General features: G+C 47.4%; 1 long non-coding RNA gene across 1 annotated transcript in view; it reads right to left on the bottom strand.

The window, feature by feature from the left end:
• The window catches only part of LOC105739935, a 105,745-nt gene that overhangs the window by 6,888 nt on the left and 75,172 nt on the right, over nt 1-23,685 (bottom strand). The window contains exon 4 of the long non-coding RNA XR_001115924.2: nt 261-447. This is a non-coding gene — a long non-coding RNA (uncharacterized LOC105739935). The remainder of the gene's footprint in view (nt 1-260; nt 448-23,685) is intronic.

Here is a 23,685-nt window from a genome sequence, read left to right as displayed (position 1 = left end):
GTCCCTACCTCCCTGGCCCAGCTTCCCACCAGCCAGAACCCTGGCAAAACAGGGAGACCTTTGGCAGTCTCTTAGCCCTCTTCCTTACTAATCCCTGTTCCCTCCTCTCTCCCTATGCCAAATACAACTAGAGGTCACCTCACAGCCAGGCGCCCCTCCCAAAGACACCAACTTCCTTTACCCTGCACCAACCAACCCTCACCCCATTCTCAAAAGGGTCTCTGGCCAGAGGTCTGATCGAGCCCCTTGAGGGTACTCACTTTAAGCCACCCCCATTGCCTGAGCTGTTTTCCTTTTTTTCAAATGAAGCTTGTTCTTTTCTGGGTCTCTCCAAGGTGGAGCATGGGAGGGCAGTGTTTTCCGTAGCCTCTGGCTCGTGCCGCGCTCTCAGATTCTTCAGTTCTCCTCACCCACACGAGCCCAATGAGGTAGGCCTTTTTATTCCATCTTGCAGATGAAGAAATGATTACTCAGGGTTGATAAAGCACCACCCAAGATCTCATGGGAGGAAGGAACAGAGATGAGAATAAAACTCAAAGCTGTGTAAGTCCAACAAATATGTCACATTCATGTCACCTCTGGGGTCTGATCCAACCTCTCAACAACCACCATCACCCCTCAACATGATCCAACCTCTCAACAACCACCATCACCCCTCAACAGGCAGGTGACAGTGGCAAGACGGCCCAGCCCAGCACTAGGCTCCCCCATTGCAGTGCCATTGCTATGCAGAGGACACAAACCCCAGACCTTGACTCCTCCTCACAGACCCTGAACAGCCAGAATCTTCTGGCTTCACTGATACTTCCAGCTGCCTGGGCTTTGGCCCAGACAGTAGCCACAGCAACCACAGGTAGGTCTCTGCAGCTGCAGCTGAATGAGCCAGCAAATATTTATCAAGCACTGTGCTAGGAACGTAGGAGATGGAGTGACTTTACTCAGTGGTCCAGTTTTAAAACACTTTTAGTAATAAATACCCTAAAAAAAAGAAGGGGGGAGAACATATTTTAAAACCCTATTGCTTTCTTTCCCATCCTGAAAGCCATGAGGTAGACAAAATAGTATTGCTTTACAAGCACAGACTTTGGGGCCAGAGACTTTTGGGTTTGAATTCTGGCACTGCTGCCACTAGCTACGTGACATTGTGCAAGCCACACTCCTCTCAAAGACTTAGTTTCCCCTTTACAACACGAGAATGCTTACCCTTGCCCACCTCAGAGGGTTCTTTAAAAATGAAATGAGCTAATGTATAACAAAGAGCTTTGTTGACTGTGCAAATGTTAGGTTGTTCTTTCAATAAACATTTATTAAGCATTTACTCTAAGCCAAACCCTGAGTTAGGCATTAGAGCTTCTGAAATGTAAACGACCCGGGTTCATTGGGATTCACCCTTTTTATTTTTTTTCGATGAAATTCACACAACATAAAATTAACCATTTTAAAGTGAACGATTCTTTGGCATTTAGTCCATTCACGATGTTGCACAACCAACACCTCTCACAAGTTCTAAAACATTTTTTTCCTCATCCCAAAAGAAAAGCCCGTACCCACTGAACATCAGCCTCTTTTGAAGGTACCTTTTCTCTCGCTCTGCTGTGTCCTTCTCGGGAGTTGAGTTCACGGGCTTGATAATATCCTAATGTCCCTCTCATCGCCTATGACTCCAAGCCAATTCCCACATCCAACCTCAAGCTTCACAAGTCGAAACCCAGGTTTCTCTGCCAGCGCTGGGGGAAACAGAGCCCCTAGCCTGCCATTTTTAATTACATCAGGGCTGGATGAGCAGGTAATCGCTGTGCATTTCAGTAAATTACCTCTCATAAAGGGGCCATCATGTTTGCTCATGTGCCCTTCTTTCCTGGAACCAGCTCCCTGCTTGCCAACATTGTATCTTCCCAGCAGCCCGTGCACCTGGTGATCGTCCTTTTAGTCAAGCTGGGGGACAGTCAGGTGCAGGGGGAGGAGGCAGAGTTTGGGCAAATATTGGACTTGGCCACACTTGCTGTTCGTATCAGGAACCCAATTGGTGTTATTGATTGACAGATTCGGGGACCAACTGTTTAGAAAGCTGAGCCCCCTCGGATTGGGCTAGGTGTTTCAACAAACAGCCCTAATGCTGGGCAAACAGGGCTGTTGGAAGAAGTGCCCAGCGTGTTAGCAGAGCAAACCAAGCACTGAGCAAACAGCTTAAAAGAATGTGGCCACCTCCACGTAACCTCAACCGAGGTATTGATCCCACCGGAGGAAAGAGAGGGGCCGAGTGGGGAACAGAGAGATACAAACCCCGGCAGAATGTAAATGTTATCTTTAAGCTGCGGCTGTCAGGGCCCTAATGGGCATCTGTTTGGAATTTGTCTTCTTGCAAATCTTTAAATCCAGGTCAGGGCCAGGCACAGAATTTAATAACAACTTTTCAGAGAGATCGGGGCTTGGGACTGATTTCATTCCCCATAAGCCCAACTGGGACTCTTCTGTTCTTCTTAAAGGCAGCTGCCTTGCATGGAAACTTGCTGGGTGCAAGTCCCAAGCTAGAAAGAGATAAATCTTCTGAACACTGCTCATAAGGCTACAGGAGAAAAAAAGGAAATTCAGAAATAAAGGTGCTTTCTCTGACCCCTGAGCTGTCCATACATGAGAGCCGGTGGAGTGGAAAGAATCCTGGACTCAGAGCCAAGAAATCTGGGTCCTGCTGCAGCTGCTGGCTCTGACTGGCTGCCCCTTCTGTCTTCACCTCCCTGACCTTCAATCTCTGTATCTATGAACTGAGGGATGCAGTCCCTGCTGGGCATATTCAGGGTCAGGCCAGACAAGCCCATTCCAAGGTGGGAGCACACTCTGCAGACAGAAAACACTGTCCCAGTTTAAGGAATCAGGATATTTGCTGAGAGGCCCTGGGGGATGCACCTCCTGAGCCTGAGACCTTCTGACATCACCAAGTCGCAATGGAATGGACCATGGCTGTGGTTATCTATTTTTCTAGGTAGGTGACTATTGGAATTTGGGTGTCCTTTCCCAAAAGCTAGATGGGCAAAGGGAATACATGTTGTTTGCAAATTCCTTGAAAAGTCAAAAAACCATGATTGCTTACTTGTTGTTATTTTTGAGACAGGGTCTCACTCTGTTACCCAGTCTAATGGAATCTTGCTCTGTCCCCCAGGCTGGAGTGCAGTGGCACGATCATAACTCACTGCAGCTTCAAGCTCCTGGGTTCAAGCAATCCTTCTGCCTCAGTCTCTCAAGTAGCTGGGACTACAGGTGTGTGCTACCACATTCCACTATTTTTTTTTTTTTTTGTAGAGACGGAGTCTCACCATGTTGTCCAGGCTGATCTCGAATTCCTGGCCTCAAGTGGTCCTCCCACCTCGGCCTCCCATAAACAATGGGATTACAGCATGAGCCACTATGTCCAGTTGCTTGCCTTTTAATATTTTTGTAAAATAATAGGGTTAAAAAAATACTTGCCCGCTGTGTCCCAAATGAGGCCAGAGGACCGTGATTAGATATCACCCCTGGTCCACAATTTCTTGCCAAGAAAAAAACCACAGCACTCCTATCTTCAACTAGAGGCCATAGCAGTGTGAGTAACCCCAGGGTATTACTTGGCACTGCATCTTACAAGAGAACAGAGGGAACTTAAAACCTTTTGGCCATCTCTGCCTCTCGGTATCTGCTCTCATGATGATAAGAAGAATCAGAGAAGGCTGCAACTCAGAGAAGGAGGCATCTATTTTGATAGATCTTTAAACAGGGGCTTAACAGGGAACAGCCTCAGCTTAAAGATTACATTTATGGAAGGATACAGGCAAAGTGGTCAAGAGCTTGGGCTTCAGAGCCCAGTGCCTGGGGTAGAATCCCAGCTCTGCCACTCGCAGTGCTGTGAGGCCTTAGGCAGGTTACCTAACTTCTCTGAACTTCAACAACACTTCTCCCTGTGAAATGGAAATAATACCCCTGGAGGGACTGCCCCTCAGTGCAGCACCTCACCCATGATAAGCCCTCAGTAAATAATAGGGACTTTTATGGTTATTTTTGTGATGTGGGCAGGACAGACCCTAGTGAGAATGAGTTGTCATTGCCAATATGTGACTGCAGAGGATGCCTTGCTCCCAGTGAGGAAACCCACCAGCCTTTCCTAGAAAACCTACCATCAGAGCCTTGGGTCAGCACCAAGATTTTACCGTGCAAGTGGAGACGCGCACTTGGTTTCAAGTGTGTGGCCTATGAGAGCCGCTCGGATAGGCTTCCTCATCAGAGGGACCTCTCCAAGGCCTCCTCCTCCTGCATCGACCAGTAGCCCTGCCCTCAGCTCAAAGAGAAGGCTGTGGGTTTGAAGACAAAGTTCTCCGGCATAGAGATGGACCAGTCTACTACCTTCTGCTTATAGATGGGGCAGTGGACGCCCAGTGTAAGGAAAGGACTTGCCCAAGGTCACAGAGGAGGTCAGCGGCTGCACACATTTTTTTTGTGGCAATAAGAAAATGAGCTGATAAGGCTGGGTCTTTAAAGGCAAAATCACTGACAGGTTATCAGGGAGAAGTTTAAGCTTGCCTTAGAAGTGGAGCAGACGGGGGCCCAATTCACCTCCAGCAAATAGTTATGAATTAGGGTTTATCTACAGCGATTAAAAACAAATAAGTAAATTGTACCTGTGTTGGCATGCTTCCTCTCAACCTACTGATATACCTACCCTCACTGGAAACGTCAACCTCAACTAAGGTTGTTTCAGAACCTTTGCTTTGCGAACAAGGGCACACAAACACTGGGGTAATTTATGATGGTAATTTATGACGTGTTAAGTAGAGATAACTATATTTCTCCAATCTGCATGGCCTAACATCTGGTTAAGTAAGGAAAATGGGCCTGGAAGAAGTGATATTGCTATCCCCCTATAAGGAGAGGTCTTAGCCAAGGTTACGTGCATTTGGTGAGTGTTGAGCCACAGCCAACCTGCTTCCTGGCCCAGGGCACTCCCATCTCTGCCCCAACATGGTCCTACAGAGCTCAGGCAGAGGCCACAAGGTTCCCAGCCCCCATCAGACCCCAGCTTTCCCCCGCTCCTGATCTCCTCCTGGCTCCATGGGACAGTAGCATGCAGACTATGAACCAGGAAAAAGTTAAAAGCAAAAAGGAGAAAACTTGTTAAAACCACTGCTGTTTTTAAGGGTCAAGGAAGGATTCCTTCACCTGCCCTGGAGGCAAGAAAACAGGTCACATGCACACCACACCCCTTTCTCCAATCGGCCTAGGGTTACAGACTCACTTCTGTTAGACAAAGACCTCCTTTCCAGAAGAGAATATGCTGGGCCACTCTGCAGATCTGGAGGAGTTTGCAGTAAGAGTGGGTGCCCCAGACATGGGACCAAGCATTCCACAGGTAGAAGGCTTGGAAGCTAGAAGCCCAGTGAGCATGCACCTGGTTAGAGGGATCAGGGAGCCTCAGCTCTGGAGTGGATTAAGATGCAGGTAGAAACAGCTCAGAGTGGGTCTCTAATCCCATCTAATCCACTCTGGGCTTAAGGATCCCAGAAATCCCTTACCAAGCACTTTCTTTGTCTCACCCGCAGTGACCACCTCCCTCCCTTTCCCTTGGAAAGCCCAAGTTATCAGGCAGTGAAAGAACTGGCCCCTGACTCTGCTGCTATAACATCTCCCATGCCACACTGCTGCTTTTCAACATGCAGGCCCTTGAAACAGGAAAAGCAGTACCCACTTTCTCACTCCATAGCTCCACTCACAATTACCAACTGTTTACGGGAAAGACAATGAGAGTGAGTCCCCTGAGAGAGGGGGTTAATTATTACAAGTCAGGAAAACAGAGAGTTATAGTATGCTGACCCCCTCTACCTGGATACACAGTAACTAGTGCTGTTTTTGAAAACACCCAGGTTAGAGCCAGGTTTACATTTGACAAGCATCAGCTAATTACAACAATAATATGAACTACACAACAGCATCAGCATGGCTGATGAATCACTGAAAAGGCTGAGTGACTCTTAGAATGCCCAATTAATGATTCACCCTGTAAAAATGCATCTCCACGCTGGTGCCCAGATCTGGCTCATTATGTTAAAATCTCTTACGCCACTGGGCCTTCCATACAGACTCTAAATATCTTCAGAACTTTGAACTTTGAAATAAGTAAACACGAATATGCACTAACCAGGACTGGCTTCATGGGCACGCAACCTATGCAGCTAGTTATTCAGGGCCTGAGCTCTGAAGGGCACCACCCCCCACTTGGTTGAATGCTCTCTTGAAATTCTGAATAATTCTAGAACAGGGAGCCCCAGCATTTCCATTTTGCACAGGGACCTGAAAATGATGTTCCCAGGCTTGGGCTAAACTCTTAAAGAAGAAAGCAGCAGAAAGTGAGACACAGGAATCCATACATCAAGCCACTTTTGCCCTCATCTGAAGCAAAATGCCCCCAATTCTTTTAAAATTCTGAACAAGAGAAAGGTGTGGAATTTTTTTTTTTTTTTTTTCTGGAGGAAGTGTTTCACTACATTAGAAATCCTTTACGAGTAGGTCTGGCCCTGTCCTCTAAGCTAACCCCTCTCCTCCCTGACCACCCTCTGCAGAAAAACTCCTCTCTGACCTGCCGTGTCTGCAACCTGAGGTTGAGGTTGAGGGATAATTTCAGCTCTTTTCTGAGATAACAGAGAAGTCAGAGTCCTTGCTGTTTCCTTCTTCATAAAATGAAAGAGCATTGCAGGGGCAGGGGAAGGCAGAAGGGACTAAGTCAACCTTTCCCAGCCCTTTCTGAGATGTTCAAAAATGTTCACCCAGAGAGGGTCTCTATAGCAAAAAAAAAAAAACAAAGAAAGAAAGAAAAAAGAAAAAAAAAGTTTTGAAAACTCTGGGTCAAATAAAGTTAACTTTCTGAACTGGAGGACTTTCTCAGAACTTTTAAAGAGTTAACAGGAATTGTGTGACTCTCCAAGCCTGGGGTGACAGCACTTTCTAAGCTCATTCTACTATAATTGATGTAACAACCCATCCACCCTGGGGAGTATTTACCATCAGGCTGAGCAATCTTGGACTTCAGAGCCTCTCACCTGCAATGGTCACTGCAGAGCTCTGGAAGTACCCATACTGAGTGTTCACCTGGTCATATGCTTGGCTAAAATTTGCAAAAGTAAGATATTGCTGTATCCATTTTCTTTTCTTTTCCTTTCTTTTTTGAGAGGGAGTCTCACTCTGTTGCTCAGACTGGAGTGCAGTGGCACAATTTCAGCTCACTGCAACCTCCGCCTCCCGGGTTCAAGTGCTGTATCCATTTTCTTAAAGAAAGGTCCTAAAATTGTGTGAGCTTTGGGCCCCACAAAACATGCATGCTCCTCTGAATCCATTTTCACATCTGGAGGCACCACCCTTACATCATGCCTAACATCTTAACATGCGCCCACATCCCCCATTTAATCTAATTTATAAATAACTGTAGGAGTTGAGTTGGAGCTGGCATAATGTCATTTGCTTAGTAGACTCGTAATTAAACATTCTTTCATATTGGTTTTGCTCAGTTGCAAGGAATGTTAATTTTGGAGGCAACACTTTTTAAATTTCCATGTCACGATCATTTTCTTAGGTCCTGGGAAAGCATGTGGGCCCTGAGGACTAGGCCCACAGTGTGGGATTGATAAAATAGGGCTGCACTCAGCCAGCCTCTACAGTTCGAGAAATGCCATACTTATAGTGCAATACTGATTATTTTCATGGTCGTTTCCAATTCAGTGAAAATGTCGATTTAATATCTAATTCAGACTAAAGAGAGATTGGAGTGGTTGGGGGAGTCGAGTTTGGACTGCAGAAATTGAGCTTTTATTATTTTCGAGAAACAGCAGGTTTCCTTGAACTAGGTTAACAAGGTGTTATCTAACAAGACCTTAGGGGGCTGATTTAACGGTTAGGACAAGATTGTTGTGTAATTAGCTTATCAACTCTGTATATGTAAATGAAGGCTTTTAAAGTCTTAGGAAAACTGGCTCTTGCTCTTAAGTAATTTAACTGTTTCCCCTCGATGCTCTTCATTCTCTCCAGCTTGGACACTTCTTTCCTTAATTAAGCATTTATGGAAGTCCATCTTGTGCGCAGCACTGTGCCTAGGGATTGAAATATGAGTGAGACCCAGTCCCTGCTCTCCACCAGCCCATGGTCTAATCAGAGGTCAGCGAACCTTTTCTGTAAAGGACCAGATGGTAAATACTTCAGTTTTGCAGACCATCTCTGTTGCAATAATAACGTGATTCGGCCCTTCAAGCACAAACGCAGCCACGGACAACGTATCAACAAATGAGTGTGGCCATGTTCCAATAAAACTTTATTTACAAAAGCTACTTGGGCCATGGTTTGCAGACCCCCTGGTCTAATGAGAGAGACAAAAATATAAATAATTTACTATGCAAAGATAGAAACTTAATTGTGTGCAATAATGGAAGCGCTAGCCAAGTGCTGTGGATTCACGGGGAAGAAAGAAGTAATTGATTTCCAGGAGAGGCCAGAAGCTTCCTGGAAGAGGCAGCGAAGCATATGAAGCCATTGCCTCTTGGTTCAGACCTTTATGGTCCCCCAGTTGCTTTGTTCTTATCCATTTTTCCTCCCCATTGAGGCCAAGGGCTTCTGCGACCTGGCATCATTTTGTATCATTCCTGGGGCCTAGCTAAGCTGTAAGCACATGTCCTGCCTGCAAAATCACAGCTTCTGAGTCAGCATCCAGTCAAATAAGGTTGATGCTGTTAGAGCAAAACTCCGATTGGGCTCTCACCCAGGCTTCAGATAAACATTTCTTGTTTGGAAAACCATGGTGCCTTTGAGGGGAATTAGACAATGTAATCTCCTCCTGCACACAACCTCTGCTCTAACTCCTTTATTGTTCTTCCAGACACTTTCTCTTTGCATTTTCAATATCCAAATGCCATTTAGTTTATTGAGGCTTGTTTGCTCAGGGCTGGGCAAATAAAAGAACAAAGGAGGCTGTGAGCATCACCCCAGCCTTTGCTATCATGGGCTCTCAAGGTGAGCTTAGCAGCCTTCAGCACCAATCCCCTTAACAGGCTGTGGGCCAAGGTTGCTGGAGATGTGAGATGCAGGGCTATAACGATGGGATAGGAGACAAGGCACTTTCTAAAAGGACTCCCGATAGCATATCTCCAACTCCACCAGGAACTAGGAAAAGGATGACACCCTGGCAATAACAGCAGGTAAATGAATTACTCACCCAGTAAAACTGATGGAGCTGATAACAGCAAGACCCAGAGATTGCTGGGTCAGAGGTTGCATCAGGAGACGGCTTCGGAGATTTAGGCTGTCGATCACCTTCATCAGCCTTTCTCCAAGACCTCTCCAAGTCAGTATCCAATCTACCTAGGAGTACAGTGTGCTCACTGTGCCACCCAGGCAGGGGCCACCCCTAAGCCCCTTCTCTAGAAACACTCTGCAGCCCCCACTGCCCACTTGTTCCTGGTGTTCACCAGTGGGGGACAATGCTTGCGAATCCCCCAATATTTGTATGACTCTTGGGGAAGCTAGAGGAGAACAAATCAGAGAATGCTGGATCCAAAATATAACTTTTCTCAGGATATCAAATCTAGTTAGCACCAGCAAGCACCCTGCCCCTCCCCTTTGAACTCCCCAGGCTGCTTTCTGACCTGTAGGATGAACCTACCACTCTGCCTACCTGCCACTCATAGCTCCTAGGAGTACAACTTCCAGCCACTGCTTCTCACGTGAAAGCTCTCAGCTCAAGCACAGGAGGCAGAGTCCACTACACAGGGGAGCTAGGAGCCGGGGTCACTGACCTATATGAACTGCCACCAATAAAGATCCTTTCTCTTAAAATAAGGAAGATAAGGAAAAAGAAGAGGCAGGGTGAAGGCAGAATCGATTCATTTCCAGCCCCTGGGACTCTTTGAGTCAATGGTCCCAGAACTGTAAAGTCTGTCTGTAAAGTCTGTATGTAAACAAGCAAACAAACAAAACCTTCTATAGGTGTTGGGTGAAAAATCCCTCAGGTTTTTTCACCTTGGTGGGAAGGTCCAGGTGGTCAGATGACCTGGGGCATACAATAATAAGAGGATAGAGGGGCCCTGTCTGGGGCTCTCCCAGGTGAAGTCAGTTCCTCATCACTGGCTTCTCATCAAGGATGGTGTAAAAGCCAACGGCGGCTCTACTTCATCTCCTCAAACAGACCCTTCCAAACCCAGGACTAAAGCTAGAGAAAGAAAGAGGGAAGGGAGGTGGCTTTGCTCCTGGCTCAGCTTCCATTGGCTGAGCTTCTACTGTGTGCCAGGTGTGCATTATCTCCGTTAGTCCTCTCGCACTCGTAAGTGATGTGTGATAATCTTGTTTTATAGATAAGGACACTGACAACACTTTCCCTAGGTCCTCCTGCAAGAAAGTGGCCAGGCTTGAAGTCAGCACAGGCCTGGCCTCAAACCCACGCTCTTGCCACCAACATACTTCCGCAGAAAGAGAAGGAAGGTGTGTTTAATGTAAGTGTTAAATGTGTGACAGGAAATGGATGAGCCTGTAGGGGCTAAATTGACTTGCTGGGGTTAGGAGAATGGCATCCTGACTTGTTTCATGCAGTGCCTCCTTTCTGATTCCCACTTCCCCACGCATATTCTTGGTTGGGCCAGGGGATGCTAGCCTCAGCCCTTGGGATCCACTCCCACTTCATGAGAAACCAAAACCAAATGTGGGGTCCTGCCTTGGCAAAGGTGAGTGACAGGCAGAGCTGGGATGCTCTGTGCCCAGGGGCCCTCAATGCCCTGCACCTCCTCTCCACCACCTGGGCCCTTTGGCTCATTTCTACCCCACACCCCCTCAAAGGCACCTTCTTGGATTAAGTCACTGTGCCTGCTGGCCTCTCCAGTCTCATCCTCTCTCCTGGGGCATCTGAGACTCTGGGTCCTAAGCTGGAGGCTTTTCATAGTCCCACAAGGCTCACAGCCAGGCCAGCCCACAGTTCTGCCTCAGCTAGGGTGGGATGTGTGTGCTGTGGCTGGAGAAGACATCTGACTCTGCAAATGCTCCTCAGTCCTATTGTTTGACTACCAAGCCTCTTTTCCCAAAAGAACAGCAAGTGTGTCTCCAGCCCTCTTCCTGAGACAGAACAGAGGGACGAGAGGGTTTATGGTTAGGCACTTGGAACCATAAACCTTTCCCCCTCAGGAAAGGTGGGGGGAAATGGGAGGGAGCTCATTTGTGGATGGAGATCATAACTGGATGTGGTCGGAGGGACCCCAAGAACCCAGTCTGTTCGCATGGCTGCATGGCCATTCTCCTTCGTAGCCTCTCTGCATATTGTCCCTGATCTCTCTCCACCAGTGCTTCCCCACTTGCCTTCTCTTCTCAAGGCCTGAGAGCCACTTCCTGCTTCTTTATGATTTCTGTGGTCTCCCAGCTTTAGCCTGCAAAAGGCCAACTGCAGCCTTGCCTCTACCCATAGATATCATTTCAGAATCTGTCTCTGATTCTACCTGCCTTATTCTCCCTGGGTTTCTTAATTCCAATTCCTAAGAGCCTGAATCTGCTTGGCCCATCTTCTCATACCAAGCCACACACTAAGTTACTAGTCACTCTGTAGATTGAAGCTGATGGGTCAGGTTCCCTGCTTTGCTGGGGTCAGTCGGGTCTGAGGCAGATACAGTCACAAGGCTGCAATGGCCCAATGGCTTTTTCTTGCCCATGGCACAAAATACAGCCAATTTACTGAGACAGTGTTATTGCAATAGAGAAAGAATTTGATAAACACAGGGCCAGCTAAACAGGAGACTGGAGTTTTATTAGTTTGATCAGCCTCCTTGAAAATTCAGAAACTAGGGTTATTTAAGGATGATCTGGGGGACAGGGAGCCAGGAAGTATGGAACAATGACTGGTTGGGTCGGAATAAAATCAGAGGGGGTTGAAGCAAGTTCTTCCCACTGCCTTCAGTTCTTGAGTGGGATCACAGAACTAGTTGAGCCAGTTTACCGACCTGGGTGGTACCAGCTGGTTCATTAGAATGCAGGGTTTGAAAAATAGAACACCAATCTCAGGTTTTACAGTAGTGATGTTATCCATAGGAGCAAGTGGGGAGGTTAGGAGTGGCCTCTGGCTGCATGACTACTGAGTTGTAATTTCTAATCTTGTGGCTCATTTGTTAGTTTTACACAGGCGATCTGGTTCCCAGGCAAGGAGGAGGTTTATTTCAGGAAGAGGCTGTTATTATATTTGTTTCAAAGTTAAAACTACAATCTAAATTCCTTCTATACTTTACCCAGCCTATGCCCAGAAATGAACGAGGGCAGCTTGGAGGTTAAAAGCAAGATGGTGTTGGTTAAGTCAGATTTCTTTCACTGTCATAATTTTCCCATGTCAGATTTTTCTCATTGTTGTAATGTTTGCAAAGGTGGTTTCAAGGCTGACTGGGGACAGGGGCTGAGAGTTGGCCTTTCCCCTTACAAGGGTCTAACAAACTTTCTGAGTTGCTGCTCACCTGATGGAAAACCTTCACTCCATCCCCTCTTAGGTGTGGGGCCTTGCACAAGTCACTAAAACCCCCTTAGCTGCAGTTTTCTCATCTGCAAATGAGGAACTGTCTATAAGCAGCTCTCCAGGTTTGAATCCAGAGTTGTGAGATGCAAATAAGCGCCCAGCACAGCACCTGACTGAAGAGGAGTCCCTCTCTCTCTCATCCAACTGCAGCCAGGGTGGGCGGCATTCTTCAGAGAAATCTCCCTGCCGACTGCCCTCCTACTTCCTCTCCACCTTCCCAGAGGTTATCCGCCCACCTTTTATGCTCTGACTCCAGGATACCTCTTCCAGGAAGCCCACCCCAGTCACCCTTGCTGTCCGCAACCCCCTCTCAGAACCCTATGCTACTTTCAGGCAGCATCACACAATGTCAAGTTTAATAATACCCTGTCCAATCCCACAGGCTCATTTCTCCACATGTGTTCATTATCTCTCCAGAGTGTGAGCTCCCTGGCTGGAAACCATGCTTTTGCTTTTAATCCCCTAAGGGCATCACACAAGGCTATACAAACAGCGAGTGCCCAAAAAATACTTGCTGATATACATTCCAAGGACATAAAAAGGGCCTAAGCCCAGCTTCCTTCTCTTTTAAAAGAGGGCAGGACAATGATAATAACCACTACCTGTAAGGCAGTGTATATTTGGTAAAGACTTGCTACATTCATTGTCTTGATTAATCAGCAACCCAAAGAGGTAGGTGGAATTCATCCCACAATGCAAGTGCGAATACTGAGGACCAGTGAGAGTCCGTGATGTGCCTGAGAGCACAGCTAGTAAGTGGCAGAGTCGTGATTTGAACCCAAGTCTTGTGACACCAAACCCATTATTTTTTTTTTCTGTCATATGGGGCTGTGAGCTTTAAAAGCCAAGAGACAGGGTTCAAGGGGTGGCCAGTAGTTTTGCTATAGAGAAAACTGCAGCCATTGGGAAACAGGCAAATTGTTTACACCTAGATGCAGAGAGCACAGAGAAGGCAAATTGCCACTGGCTTCAAAGACGCAATGGAACTTGGACACGTGGAAAGAAGGAGAGGCACTGGAGGAAGCAGAAGCCATCTGTGGGTGCAAGCGTACGGCCAGAGCTAGCTCAAGGGGAGTGCTGAGTAGAACGCAGAGCCCGAAGGGAGCAATTTAGTGGCAAGCTACAAGGGAGCCCGGGACCCCAAGCTGGGGACGGTGACGACAGTGTTCTCAGGAGGAGAGAGACAGTGAGAGATGCTTGTGAGTGATCACTCCACAGGATGCAGTGAGGGGCTGGCTGGGTCTGGAGCAAGTAAGAAGCAGCCAAGGTCATTCCAAGCCCACAGCCAGAGCCATTGCTAAAATGTAGTTCTCATTAACCAATATGGGGGTGGCAAAAATTGCCACTGACTTTGGGAAGGAAACAGGCAGTATCACACGATGTCAAATTTAATAAGTTCCTGTCACCATGCCCTATCTCATTACTCTGCACATGTTCATTATCTCCCCAGATCGGTGTTAGCTGGCTTTTGGAAATGATGTTTTTTCTTTTATCCTCCACAGCTCCTTATGCAGGGCTGAGCACATAGAAGGAGCCCAGCAAATAGCAGTGGATATAAATTTCAAGAGCATAAAATGGTCCTAAACCCCAGGGTCAGTGAAGGAACGTTTCAGAGAGATTAGATATCAACTCAATCTTTTCCTAAAAGCACTTTGCAGTAGCAGCCAGCAGCATCCAACAACACCCAACAATGAAACTGTGCCCCTCGAGGTAGAGAGTACCCCATCACTCGAGGTATCCAAGCAGAAACTAGACAACCATCAGAGGCTCTGTGGAAGGAATCCCTGCATTGGGAGGGAGACCAGACCGAACAGCTCCTACAGCCCCCTCCATCTCTCAGACGCTATGGTTCAAAAATGCAGTGGATTTGGTCTCCAGCTTCATTGGCATGCCCCATTCAGAAATAGCCAGACTGACTTAAAAAAAGAAATCTCGGTGCCTCGTTCTATTTCTTTCAAACCCTTTAAATGTCAAGTTCCAGACCACTTCTTTGCCTTGCCGGGTGGTTGGATACCAAGCCCATGAGCGCTGGATTTAGAATAGCACGCCTGGTGTGGCCGGAGGAGGAGTCTGACTTCATGCATTCCTAATGCACGTCTATTTTTACAGCCATGAGACATGTCGCCTTCCCTCGCTGTTCACATCAATATCACACAGGGACGCTGACACAGGGCCATCTGTCCCCGCAGACGCGTTCTTTTGGGAGGGGAGGCAGAGGGAACGGGAGGGGGATAGATATGCATTTTTGTTCTAAGTCTGAAAATTGATTTGGGATGTGATAGATCCCAGGCTTGAGCTGGCCAGAAACGCCTTTTGCCAAACCCTGTTGGGGATAGTGTCTTATTTTTTCATCTCCTTCTGAAGTTTAGCACTGTCGGCCATCCACCCAAGCAATCATTCACTCACTCACTCACACACGCACTTGCCTGTGGCATGCCAGCTCTGGGCCACACTTCCTTTCGCCATGCTTGACTTTTCCGGAGGCCATGCCCGCCATGCAACAGGGTGTAGAGGTAGGAAGGGGCATGAGCTGGAGGGTAAACAGATGAGGCAAGTCTTTGCTGAGCACCCGTAGTACGTCCAGGGCTGTGCCCAACCTACAAGTCCAACCAGGGGCTTTTCCTTAAAACAACTGTCTGTGTGTAAGACAAGGGATGAGTCCAGACTTGAGAGCGAGAGAAGAAAGGGCTTCTTGAGTGCTGGAACAAAAACAAAGTGGTTTTTTTTCTCTCAAGAGAAATGAGAGCTCTGTTAATGTGTCTGTGGACCCCAGAACCTGGCCCAAGCTGGCTGTTCTGGGAGAGCCCCACACTCTGGGAAAGGAGCCCTCAGAATGCATCTACACAAAAGAGCCCCACTGGGAGCTCAGCCCTTGGGTGCTTGTTATAGATTCAGGTTCCCAAAGTCTTTGGGGCCCACCAAAGACTCCCTCCTCTGGTAATGCAACCACTTTTCCTTTGACACAGCTCCCCCATTCCTGGTGGTCCTGAGGGACCTGTCAATCATGCAACCCCACCTTGCCTTGGTAAAGATCCAGTGCCAGGTCCAACCAATCAGAGAACTCTCTGAAGGAAACTACAATGATTAATTCAGGGAGGCATGGGTGATCCTGGTGAGGCAGTAAGAGGCGGCCCTGGGACTTTTCTGCCAGAGGTAACAGGGAAAATGACCTCAATTGTTATTGCTAAATTGAGAGAATATGAGTCTGAAACCACCAGTCACCATCTTCCTTCCTCCATGGAAAAGACCTGTATGAAGGATAAAGCCAACTGGAGACCACAAAAGCCAAGAGGAGAAAGATAGAATCTGATGACTTCACTTGACCCCTGGTTCCACCATGTGGAAACGAGCCCCTGAATTAGCTACTGGTGAGAGCCAAAAAATCCTTTTCCCCCTCTCTTTTGAACAAATTTGCCTTGAACAGTTTACCCACCAATTGGTACTTAGAAATACTTGGCCCAGGTGGGGCATTAAGAGTGGGATCTTGGGCTGGGCGCAGTGGCTCACGCCTGTAATCCCAGCACTTTGGGAGGCTGAGGCAGGCGGATCACGAGGTCAGGAGATCAAGACCGTCCTGGCTAACATGGTGAAACCCCGTCTCTACTAAAAATACAAAAATAAATAAATAAATAAATTAGCCGGGTGTGGTGGTGGGTGCCTGTAGTCCCAGCTATTTGGGAGGCTGAGGCAGGAGAATGGTGTAAACCCGGGAGGCGGAGTTTGCAGTGAGCCGAGATGGCGCCATTGCACTCCAGCCTGGGCGACAGAGCAAGAATCCGTCTCAAAAAAAAAAAAAAAGAGTAGGACCTCGGCATTACTTGTGTTCACCCTCTGAGGATCTCCAAATCCTGCACTGGAATGTGTACTGGTGCCAGGGGCAGCCACAGGGTACCTGGTCCACCCATTCCAGACCTGATCAGAGATGTCACTCTCCAGGGCCAGCAGCTGCAGGTGATGGGGCATCTTTGTGAGCAACCACCCTAGACTCCAGCTGTCCCTGACTTGGCAGGTCCCATTGGTGCTGCAGCTTCCAAACTAGTGAAGCATCCTCTGGCCTCAGGCAGCTGCCACTTTCTTTCAGCTCTGGGAACAGACTAAACTGACCCTGTGTGAAGCTGGGAAATGCCTGGACATTTGGGAGAAGGGGGTCTGAGAGAGAGACGAGGCTCCTAGGAAATCTGAGCATGTAGGGGCTTAAACCCTGCTCTTTCGACCATTGCTACAAGAGGCATTATTTACACTCAGTCCACGAAGCTGGTTGTCCCAGGTCGGCTGAACCACAAGGAAGAAATCCAGTTGCCAGGGTAATAGGGGGACAGAGCAGACACCCAGTGAACCACTCCCCACCCTAATATAAGGCAAATCTAGGGGAGGAGATTCACTTGAAAGCCACCAGGACTCACACAGATGAAGACAAGATGGTCTTGCTCTGGAGAAGCCCATAGCCCCAGTTAGAAGACTCTTATCTGAAAAGAAAGCCATAACACAGTGTGGTCTGAAGCCCATCTTTTAATTAAATTTCTTTTATTGTGGCAAAATATACATAATATAAAATTTGCCACTCTAACCATTTTAAGTGTACTATTCGTTGGCAGTAAGTACATTCACAGTGTTGTGCAACCATCACCACTATCTATTTCCAGAATGTTTCCGTCATCTCGTGCTGAAACTCTGTACCTATGAAGTAATCATCCCCATTCCCTCCCAACCCATCAGCCCCTAGTAGCCTGGTTCCACTTTTTGTCTCTATGAGTTTTTCTTTCTGGGCCCTTCATATAAGTGGAATCATTCAATATTTCTCCTTTTATGCCCAGCTTATGTCACTTAGCATAATATTTTCAAGGTTCATCCATGCTGCAGCATGTCAGGATTGCATTTATTTTATTTTTTATTTTTGTAGGTACAGAGTAGGTGTATATATTTATGGGGTATATGAGATATTTTGACACAGGCATACAATGGATAATAATCACATTGGCTGGGCACAGTGGCTCACGCCTGTAATCCCAGCACTTTGGGAGGCCGAGGCGGGCGGATCACGAGGTCACGAGATCGAGACCAGCCTGGCCAATACGGTGAAACCCCATCTCTACTAAAAATACAAAAATTAGCTGGGCATAGTGGTGCATGTCTGTAGTCCCAGCTACTTGGGAGGCTGAGGCAGAAGAATCGCTTGAACCTAGGAGGCAGAGGTTGCAGTGAGCCGAGATCGTGCCACTGCACTCCAGCCTGGGCAACAGAGTGAGACTCCATCTCAAAAAAAAGAAGACTATAGATAATCATCACATCAGGGTAAATGGGGTATCCATTACCTCAAGCAGTTCTCCTTTCTCTGTGTTAAAAACAATCCAATTATATTCTTTTTGTTATTTTTTCTTTTTTGATATTTTCTTTTCTCAGCATTTGAAAGGAATCCTTTATTTTTAAATGTTCAATTAATTATAGTTAACTGTAGTCACGCTGTTGTGCTACCAAACACTATTTATCTTATTCATTCCTTTTTGTGATTGAATAATATTCCCTTGTATGGATAGACCATATTTTGTTTACCCACTCATCCACCGACGGCACTCGGGCTGTTTCCACCTTTGGCTATTGTGAATGAAGGTGCTATGCACATTAACGTAAAGTATTTGTTTGAGGGGTCACAGGATGATTCTATGTTCAATGAGGAAGTGCTGAGGAACATGAGGCACATGGATGGAAGGATGGGTGAAGGGCACAGGAGGACGGGAGAAAGAACAGAAACTTGAGGTTCAGAGGGACCAGTCAGAGTCCCCACCTGGTCCCTTACTGTGGCTTTGCATCTGCGACTTGACCTTCTGTGTTTGTCTGTTCATGAACAGAGTGGAGATAATCCCTCCATCTCCTAGGGGTGAGGTGAGGATGACACATGTGACAAGGTGGAGGAAGGTCAGCACCTTCACAGCTGGCACAGAACCCCTCTTAGGGGAAGATCTGCCTTGGTTTGAGGTGATGTCTGAGCAAATGCTTCTAATAGAAGCAGGCGTGTCACATATAGTTGTGTGGGTTACTTTCTGGACTGGACAAGGACACCAGTTCAAGAGGGAAACTAGGGGCTGAAACCTAGCCTGCTCTACACTTACCCAGCCATGTGACTTGGCACAGGGCTGAGCCATCCCTCACCAACTCCCACAGAGCAGTGAATGTCGAGTTTCTGAGTTCAAATCTGACCCCCTGGCTCCCCAGTATTCTATGGCTCTCCATTGCCCTAGGATAAAGTTCGAACTTTTCTGTGTGCCTTACAAGGCCTGCAGATCCAATCCCTCCCTGCCTCTATAGCTACCACTCAAGCCACCTACTCCTTGAACCCACTTCTCCCACTCTCCTGAATTTCTTGAAATCCTCTTTCTCGCTTCAGTTTTCAGATGTGGAAACTGAAGTTCTACCAAGGTAAATGCCTTGCTCAAGGTCACACTCCTGGCAAAAAGCACAGCCAGGTTACCCAGATTCAGTAAGCCCAAAGTCCACACTCTTGGCTACAGGGTTAGAGTGAAGAGAGCACTGCGGGTCAGGAGCCCAGGGGTGTCATATCAGCTCTGCACTTGCTAGCGGGCTGACCTTGGGCAAGTCACTTCCGTAAGATTCTTGGTCCTGCCACATACTAGCTTTGTTATCACAAAGCACTATAAAATCCGAGGAGCGTTAGGGGGTGTTGCAATGGGAGGATGTTACTGCTATTATATGGGAGTTGGCTATTCTTGTCTCTTCTGCCTTCGGTGGGAACTCTGTTGTGCCTTGTGAATAAAACCTGTAGAGGAAGCACAACTGGAAATGGAAAAATCTCTGGCCAGACCAGCTCAATTTCCAATGGCCTGGGACATTAAAGTAGCCAGGTACTGGAGATTGCTAAAGCACTCTGAACAGACATCCAACTCCAGCACTTCATTTCCTTAACAAAGATTGGAACGAACAGAGAAATGACACTGCAGGAATCTATTTTACAGACAGAGATTGGAAAAATAAGAGAAAATGAATTTCCGTCACTTCAATCTGCAGATTGAAGCTCTTCAATTGCCTGGCCAAACGTCACTGCACTTATGTCAGCATATCATGCTACCAGGTCCAGAGGACAGAAATCAGCTCACACCAGAGGGCCCCAGGCTCTTGCTGGCCCCAGCAAGGACTAGGGTGCTTTGACTCACAATGGACAGCTCCCTGGGATTTGGGGTGTGGGACAATCCTTTGGGAATTCTCTGGAAATGCTGTCTACTGGCCCAGACAATCTTTTCCCAATAGCATTTAATGGAGTCTGACACCCTTCTAGGACTTTATGCAGAGGTGAACCCATCACCTCGTTCCCACCACGCAGATGCAGAAGTGGCCAAATAAATAAGCAACTTTACTACAGATTTCCATATTGATTCTCCAAACCACACACATGATCAAAACTTGTACAGGCACACCCTATGGCCCAGCAACTTTCCTCCCTCGTAATATTAGTTATCTCTTACTGCATAACAAACTGTCTCAAAATTTAGTGGATTAAAACAACAAACATCTATTATCTCCATTTCCATGGGTCAGGAATTTGGGGGCAGTTTTGTTCTTTGCTTCTGGCTCTCAGCTGGGCGCGGTAGCTCATGCCTGTAATCCCAGCACTTTGGGAGGCTGAGGCAGGCGGATCACAAGGTCAAGAGATCGAGACCATCCTGGCCAACATGGTGAAACCCTGTCTCTACTAAAAATACAAAAAAATTAGCTGGGCGTGGAGGTCCCAGCTATTCGGGAGGCTGAGGTAGAAGAATGGCTTGAACCCGGGAGGCGGAGGTTGCAGTGTGCTGAGATCGTGCCACTACACTCCAGCCTGGCAACGGAGCGAGATTCCATCTTAAATAAATAAATAAAAATAAAAAACATGGTGCTGTGCGAAAAAGATAAAATACAGAATGAGCTCTACAGCACCAGTCCATTGATATCAATTAAAGATACACACAGGTAAAACAACAAAACACATTTTGTAGGAACACTTACAAACAAAATACATGTTAGAACAGTGATCTATGGGGGTGGAGTAGGAATGGGAGAGGGCAATGGGGAATAAAGCAATAAGTAAACAAACATATAGGGCCTTATAGGAACCAGTAATTATGGGGTGTCAGGACCTGAGAAATAACTCAACACTCTGCACCTGAGGCCCAAAAGAACCCTTGCACAAGGAAACAGACCACTTCCCTACACCTGGATCAGCTGGGGTGATGCCACCTACTACACAGCTCTCTTCGGGATGGTTGATTTGTTGTTGTTGATGATGATGTTGTTTGTTTGGTTGGTTGGCTGGTTTTGTTCTGCATCCAAACCCCCATCTCCAACCCACTCTCAAGAATTCCAGACTGCATTTGCACCTGGGTATTGCACAAACTGAATTCATTACCTTCCTTCTAAATCGGCTCTTCTTCCGTAGGCTCTCTCAGGGAAGGGCTCCACCATCCACCCAGCCATCCCATCAGAAACTGCATCATCCATCCTTCCGCCCTCTCGCTCTGCCCAGATCTGATAAGACACCCTGTAGATGCCAGTTCAAGCTCTTATCATCCCCTCTTTCTAGATAGGGCCTTCTTGTCTGCAGGTGGGAGTACAAAAGGTACTTGCCTTCATATCACTAAGACACCAAGGTGCGAGGAACAAACAAATAGTTCAAACTTGTTCGAGCAAAAACTAGCACACGTGTTGCCAGGCCCTGCTTTCCATCCCCAGGCCCAGCTCTACTGTCTGCCCTGGGCAGGTGTCCCCTACCCACAGCTCACAGACAGGTTCTCCTCGGGAGGGCATAAGCTGGAGGCAGAAACTCCTGGTCCTACATCTTTTCAGCTTCACGTCCTTCAGGGGAAAGTAAGACCTTCTTCCCAAGCATCACTGGCTCTCTTTGGGTCACGTGGCCATCCCTGAATCAACCACAATGGCCAAGGAAATGCTCTGATGGGCCAGGCCTGAGTTGATGTCACACCTCTGCACTGCGGTAGAGTCATCTCTCAGATGCACAAGGAATGGCAGTGGGGCAGGATGGGGTCCCCTCTATGGGAATCAGGACACAGTACCAGATGAAGGGCCAATGGCATGTGGGCAGCTCCATGGTCAACGGCTACCACTATCTCACAGGGTGTCATGAGGATGCATTGAGATTACATGCTGGGCATATAAAATATTCTCAATAAAAGTCACTATTTACTATCACATTTAGGATTAAAAAAGAAAAGAAAAAAAGGCACTATTACCGGCACTTGCATCAACATCAGCGTCATTAACTTGTAGGTAAATATTTTAGCATATTGATATTTTTTTAAATTAGAGGCTAGGCACGGTGGCTCACACCTGTAATCCCAGCACTTGCAGAGGTCGAGGCAGGTGGATCATTTGAGGTCAGGAATTCAAGACCAGCCTGGCCAACATGGTGAAACCCTGTCTCTACTGAAAATACAAAAAATTGCCGGGCATGGTGGCGCATGCCTGTAATCCCAGCTACTTGGAAGGCTGAGGTAGGAGAATTGCTTGAACCTGGGAGGCGATGGCTGCAGTGAGCCAAGATCGTGCCATTGCACTCCAGCCTAGATGACAGAGCGAGACTCTGTCTCTAAATAAATACATAAAAACTAGAAATCCAAACATTAGCAACACAAGCAAACGCAAGCCCTTATAATCCTTAAGCAGTTTTAGCAATAGTAGATAATGGCCAGTGAGTGCCACTCATGATTTTATTCTGCTTCCATAAATTAAAAAGCTTTTACATGTCACAATTTTCTAATGAGTACATACATTATTTGTTGACAGACAGCATCTCAGTTTTAAATTTAAAACACTCTATTAGAGTTAATCAAAATCTTTAGGAGAAAAGACATATTCCAGTTTATCAGAATTCCTGCAGTTCTTCCGGTGGGTTCCACACACACAACTTGGGCCCAGGTTTTTACCCAGGGTCCTTGGCTCAGTCTTCAAGTCTTTTCTACCTCAAAGCTTTCTCATCTCCACTAAAACGCGAACTCCCAGAGGGCTGAGAGCCTGTCCACACTTCCCCGAGTCCCCCAAAGCTGCCTGTAAGGGTGAAGTCTTCCAAGTTGGTTGTGTGGCTGTCTAGGGGTCTGGCTAGCCACTGTCTGGCCGTCCATCTGACTGACAGCACGGCCTGGATCCCAGTCATTGGCAGAATTCCCATCCGTCTACACAGCCCACATCCTCCCAGCCCCGCTGCCAGCCAGGGCTTAGGTCCCATCCATTAGAGGCTCCATTTGTGCCATTAACGGGAGCCCCGGCAACAGCTGCCGGCAGCAGGTGCAAGGCCAAACAGAGCCCGGCTCTGGAAAGAAATCTTTTGCTTGTTGGAACCAGCTGTAGGGACCATGAAGCGAAGTGGGAGGGGGCAGTTCTTTCTGAAAGCCAACACAGAACAGGGAAAGTTTGGTCCTGGCCATTTTCGTCTTTGAGTCCGTCAGTCTGACGGGCCAGCTGGTTGTCCACCCAGCCACACCAGTGCTGAATGCCCCTCCTCACAGGGACTAGATGGCCCACCTGCTCCTCACACTTCTAAGGAGCCCCTGCCCCATCTCCAAGTCCAAACTTGCCTCCTTCCCAGGGAGGGGAGGGGATGAATGAGGAGAAGAAAACGGACCACCAAGTAGAGCCTCCATCTGTGGAATAAATGCAGATTCTCAGGCCCTACTCCAGACCCCTGAATCAGAATCTGCAGTTTAACAGTCTCCAGGTGCACACTGAAGTCTGAGAAGCCCTGGTTTGGAGCATTCAGTTCATTATGCAACCATCTTTCCTGAGCCTTCACCACATGCCTGGCAGTGTTGTAGGCACCAGAGTCCTTCAGTGACAAAGGGGAGAAAATATTCCACTTCTTGTGGAGCTTACTGCCCGGTAGACAGAAACAGACAATAAATAAGATAAATGCATAAAATAGTATGCTAGTGGATGATAACTGCTAAGGAGAAAAATTAAGCAGGGCAGAGGAGTAGAGAATGTCAGGGTGAGCAAGAGGCAGCAGTGAATAGAAGTCCCCCCGAGAGGCAGGAAAGGACCTGAAGGAACTGAGGCTGAGCAGAGGCACAGAGCGGGGGACAGCAACAGTGTGCCTGGGACTGAGGGGATTCCCGGGATATGGGACTTCCAGTTTTAAAACCAAGACA

The sequence above is a fragment of the Nomascus leucogenys genome, chromosome 6 (assembly GCF_006542625.1).
Source record: "Nomascus leucogenys isolate Asia chromosome 6, Asia_NLE_v1, whole genome shotgun sequence".
NCBI classification, from domain to species: domain Eukaryota; kingdom Metazoa; phylum Chordata; class Mammalia; order Primates; family Hylobatidae; genus Nomascus; species Nomascus leucogenys.
The sequence above is the reverse complement of the archived record's forward strand: the minus strand, read 5'-3'. Positions and strand labels throughout refer to the sequence as shown.